The sequence below is a fragment of the Hyaena hyaena genome, unplaced genomic scaffold (genome assembly GCF_003009895.1).
Source record: "Hyaena hyaena isolate Hyena2069 unplaced genomic scaffold, ASM300989v1 scaffold_329, whole genome shotgun sequence".
Lineage (NCBI taxonomy): Eukaryota > Metazoa > Chordata > Mammalia > Carnivora > Hyaenidae > Hyaena > Hyaena hyaena.
In genome coordinates, this window is record NW_024080960.1 from 127663 (window position 1) to 133263 (window position 5601).

The 5601-nt window shown below is 43.3% G+C and overlaps 1 pseudogene; it reads right to left on the reverse strand.

The window, feature by feature from the left end:
- Window positions 1-233: 233 nt before the first annotated feature.
- LOC120243057 lies at window positions 234-334 on the reverse strand (annotated as a pseudogene).
- Window positions 335-5601: the final 5267 nt, after the last annotated feature.

Consider the following 5601-nt stretch of genomic DNA (forward strand, 5'->3'; position numbering starts at 1 on the left):
CTAACTCACGAGGGTGGTTTTAACCACTACACCACACTCTCTCCCCTTTAAAGAAGAAATGATAGGCCAGAACTACATGATACTAAGTAAAAGGAGGTCACAGAAAGGAGAGTTCTCAGTAGGCTTGAGTAGTCACAGGCTATATAGTAGAAGGAGGTATCCATAGAGAACACCTAACCCCAGGCTTCTCAAACTTTTTTTTTTAATGTGGTAAAAAAAATCACATAACATTAAAAAATGTGGAATCCTTCATGAATTTGCATGGCATCCTTGTGGAGAGGCCATGCTAATCTTCTCATTTCAGCTTTAGTACACGTGCTGCCGAAGCAAGCACTCTCAAACTTTTTAACTTCCAACCCACAATATGAGCCATATTTTATATTGTTACCTGGTAAACACATGCATAAATAACTGAAATGAAATTTTACTTTGCACTACTTGCCATACTCAATATTTTTCCACTATGTTTGATATCTTTCTTTTAAAATAATTTGGGTTGTGGCCTATTAAATAGACTTTATGACCTAGAGATCCTGATCTAGAAATCTCAACAGATGGGGAAGTTGAGACCTAGAAATGTCTTGGGTACGTAGCACAGTGTCTTGCAAATAGTAATTCTAAGTGTCTTTGTTTTCTTTCCTTATGTGACTCAGCACACCCACGCAGCACCTCCGTGGCAGAGCTGGATGGAGCCCAGATTTCCTGATTGCCAATCCAGAGTTTTTCTGTCAAGGAAAGTTTGTCAAATAGGGACTCTCCCATGGCAGAGTTTCTTCACAGGTGTGAGTAGAAGTAGGAGGAAATAAACAGTGAAGTCGTGGAAGACTCACGCTGCTCCACTCCCCAGTGGGCCTTGCCCGAGATCACCAGGTGCTAAGATAGAGCTGTCCCATTCCAAAGCTGGTGCTCTTTCTCTGGTTGTCTCTCCTGGTTGCTCAGTGAAATCACCTAGGAGCTCTTCAACAATACTTATGTCCAGCCTACACTCAGATCAATTTCACCCAATTAGTTAAGGATGGGGTATGTTCTTTTTTTTTTTTTTTTTTTTCTGGGTTGGCAGAGACTTTATTTATTAATTGGTTAGTCTGGTGGCAGGTGTGAGGCACCTCAGTGACCCTGGATGGATGGGGGCACGAAACAGGAGAGATGCCTACAGTTCTTGGAGTGCGAGGAGCAGGGGCCAGCAGGGCTATCATGGGAAGGAGAGATGCTCAGGGAGTGAAGAACGGAGAGTGGGATTTGATGGTGGACTAGACAGGAGGGGTGACAGAGATGACGAAGGAGATCCTCATCTTTTTCCCGTTGTGCACCCTTAGAATGCTCTGATCATATACATTAGTTTTCTATCGGTACTGTACTAAAGTATTCTAAACTACGTGGCTGAAAACAGCAGAAATGTATTATGTAGCACATCTGGACGCAAGAAGTGCAAAATGAGTCTTTCACGACTAAACCAAAGGTGTCTGCATCGCTTGCAGGAGCTCAAGGGTAGAAGGTATTTTCTTGCCTTTTTTTTTTTTTTTTTTACAAATAGTTTATTGTCAAATTAGTTTCTACATAACACTCAGTGCTCATCCCCAAAGTGCCCTCCTCCATGCCCATCCCCCCCTCCCCCCCACACCCAGGGGATGGGGTATGTTCTTAAAGCTCCTTAGCTGATTTGAATACAGAGTGACCACCTCAATGCAGGGTAGAAGATCTCCCTTGAAACTATTCTTGCTTATCCTTCAAGTTCCAACCAAAATGCCTCCTTGCTTGCCCAACAGCATCCTGACTCAAATTCAGAGTCAAAAGTAACTGCCTTGCCATTATTGTATTCATCCAGCACTCCTAGAGCCTTTTATCCTGTGTTTATCTCTCCTGCTAGATGATGCACTTACTGTATGCCTTACTCATCTCTGTATCCAAGCATTGAATAAATATTTACAGAGTGCCCTTTGCTTAGATGGCTCTTCTTCCCCAAACCACCCAGACCTCCTAGATTTACTGTGATACAGCTATAACTCCTAATGGAGGTGATGAAATTGTCCCCAGGGTTAGTCCTACCAAGGACAAGAGGGACACTCTTTGCTGCCGCTGCAGAATCCTGACCAGGGAAGACAGAGTCACTAAAAGCAGTGAGACTGCAGCATTGCTTCTTGTGTGTTTGGGCTTCCTCTCCCAATATTTCCCCTCCAGTGTCTTTCAGATTTTGGACAAGGCAGTGGCCCAGTTTGCAGGACCCTAGACAGGAAATAGGGAAAAAAGACTTCCTGTCCTTGTCGTGACCACGAATGCCTTGTGCAGAACTCTCTTTTCCGTTTTGTTAGCTGGGAATGACAGCATTCATAACTAAATTGTCACCCTCTTCTTCTTTCCCCCTTGGGGATTATATAAGAACTCATATATGAAAACAAGCTTCGTTTGGGTCCTTGAGCTTTTCTGAGGACAGCTTTGTATAAATATAAGATACCTTTTGTTATTGTTTATCGCTCAGAGGATTTGTGGAAAGAAGTTGAGAGCCAGCGATGCTCTTTTTTATAGGCAGAAAATAGCTGCTGGAAAAACAACCTGGTGTGTAGAGCACAATGTTCTTATCGAGCAGACAGAATTATCTTTCCCAGGCAGCTATGAACGTGAAACACCTGGTGCACACGTTTCCTGCCCCTTCACATATTTTGAAAGAAAGGGACCTTTACCCTGACCTGTCAAGCAGTGATCTTCATGAACTTCTGTCCACAGTCTCTGCGACAGTTATCTTGGCTTGCTGCTGTGGATTTAAATGGTAAACATAGCTGATCGTCACTTAAGGGGCATCTTCTCCAGATAACACTCAGATCTTATCAGATGCACACATATGCATTTCTTTTTCCTTAAAATGCAGCCACTGGGTTGGTTAAGAGCCAGGGGCTTCCTACAACTCCACCCAACACGGGGTTGGGTGCTGCTGAGAAAAATAGGGACCTTGAAGACTTACTTGGTCCTGATCTGGCAATTGTTTAAAATCTTTGAGGAAAGAAAACAAAACAAACTCACTGAAAACATTTAGCAAACAGTACAAATCTATTCATAATAAGATTCACTTTTTACATTAAAGACTCAAAGGTGTTTACAGAATGTAGAAATTCGTGTGGGAAAACTCTATGGAGGACAAGAACACCATACACACAGAAGGTGCCCAAGAATATTGGTTAAGTAAATGGAAGAAACTTGAATTGGGCCTTGAAGGACAAAAAGCATTTGCAATGGTGGAGGAAGGAGAGATAGCCATGGCTGGAAAAAACAAGTAGTTTCAGTATTGACTGTGGAGTGAGGTGGAGTGACCTGGACATGCCACACACCAGCTGTGCTTCTGTGCAAGTTAAGTAACATCCCTAAGCTTTACTTTCCTCTTTCATGATAAGGAATACTAAGAACACCTCCAGCATCGATTTTGGGGAGAATTGAATGAGATAATAAATATTGGCAAAACTCTTACCACATTGTTGAGCATATAGTGACTGCTCAAACAATATTTGTTGTTGTTGCTATTGTTACCATTAGGAAAAATGCGAACAAAGGCAGGAATTACTAAATCTATAATAAAATAATCAATATACTTGATATCAAGTGCGATTCATATGAATTGAAGCAGACAGAACTTGCCCACTGGAAGGAAGAAAAATGTCTATTACCTCCTCAAGGTCTAATTTCCTTCTTTCAGCACCCTCCCCACCCCCACTGCCTCCATACCCCCACTGTGCCCCAGGGAGCCCACCATCTCTCTTCTTCGCCCTCCCTCCCCACTGATCTCCCCTGCCACCTTGCCCAGGGCTGGATGAGAGCCTTGTGAGTCATAAGGAAGGACTCGGCAATTATGGCCTTTCAGGCAACAATGACAGTGTAAGGGGTCTGGGGAAAGAGATTCTCCTGGATGTTTCTTGATCCTATCAGGTCATAAATAGATAGCCAACCTCCTCTAACATAAGGAGCACTCAGCAGGAAAATTTCAAGTTGCTTTGCAAATCAAACTTTCAAGAGTGAGAACTGAAGGAATTCTTCATTTTTTTTTCCTGACAGAGACACACCTTGGGCCATAGGCACCCCAGCTAAACTGTGATGTCACAGACCATTAGACTGTTGTGCAGTTTGGGCACTGCACACAAAAGCCTGATGTGGGCATCTGCTCGTCCAGCTGTGAGCTCCACCTTCTTCCTGCTCAACTCATCCTACAAATGACACTCATATTCCTTGTGGCCACATTCCTAGGTTCATAAGACTCTCTTGGCAAACTACCTACAGGATAAAACCCAAAGTCCTTAGCCTGGCAGAGGAAGGTCTTCACATCCATCCTTGTCTTCATCCTTATCTCCTGCCATGTTAAACTCCTCAGCTCTCAAACACTACACTCTTTCAGGACAGCTTCCTTCAATCTGAACATCTTCGCTAACCTTCACCTGGTAAACTCTTACTCACTCTACCAGAACAACTCCAGTATCACTTTCAAAGTAAAAATGATCAGACCTTCTCCAGCCTTTGGACTCTATGGTCCTTTGTTCCAGGTTGCCTAAATCCCAAAAGTTTGGTACATAATAGCTGCTTAAGAAATATTTTTTGAATGAATGAAGGAGTTCTGACTTCAATAACAGCATTCATTGCAATATATGGTAATCGTCCTACCTACTTGTTGGTTTCATCCAATGGTGAACTTCTCAAAAGGGTGAGGTTGAAGGGAAATTGTGCGTGTTTTATATCTGGTTTCTCCAACCCTAGCCCAGTGACTCATAAGGTAGGCTTCAAGTCAAAGTTTGACAAATTAATGAGTTTCAAATATATCTTCTGAGGAAGTTATTTTTTTCTCATTATGCATTCTTTATTGCATGATTAGCTTGCCCTCTCTTAGTGCTGGGTTGAGAGAAGAGACAGGAAAGAGAAAAGAAATCTTTTGTTGCCTTACCGATCCAGCATATAGCTGAGGATATAAAAAGCAGGAGCAGGGGGAGCCTGTCTTAGATTAGAGCCCCAGGAATAAGGCTGAGACAGGGGTCTTGGGCAAATGCTCACAGGTAGACCTTGTAAGGGAGTGAGAGAAGGAAGACAGGGCAAGTGAGAAGAGAAGTGAGGAGATGGGTTCAGCTGTATTCCAGCCTTAGTCCAATCCCATAGGAAATTCTGGGACAAGGGTGGCCTCATAGAATTGTCCTATCTGGAGGCAAAGGGGCTGGGCTTTTACACTGCTTCATCAGTGGTTGTCTGCAAGCCACACCCAGAGGTCAGGGGACAACCTCCCAGGCAGTTCTGGGTGGAGCAGCTCCCTTGGGCCAAGAGTAAGTCTTTAGGGAAGGGTGCAGCTGCAAGCCATGGGTCACCAACACTCAGAGCAGCTGAGTGGCAAGAGAACTAGTCTGGTGAAAGAATCTGAATAGCACAGCAAAAGCCCTTACCACACCCCTAAAAATAAAGAGAGTAGACAGTGTTTACTCCTAAAAGGATTATCCAAGACTTTATTTAAAACCTATCTACTCCTACTTGATCAACAAGTCTCTTTGGACTGGAGCCTCACTCTTTAACAGATTAGAAACAGCAAGAGAGACGAGAGTGCAGAAACTCTTAACAGGAAAAAACACCAATTGAGAAACAAAA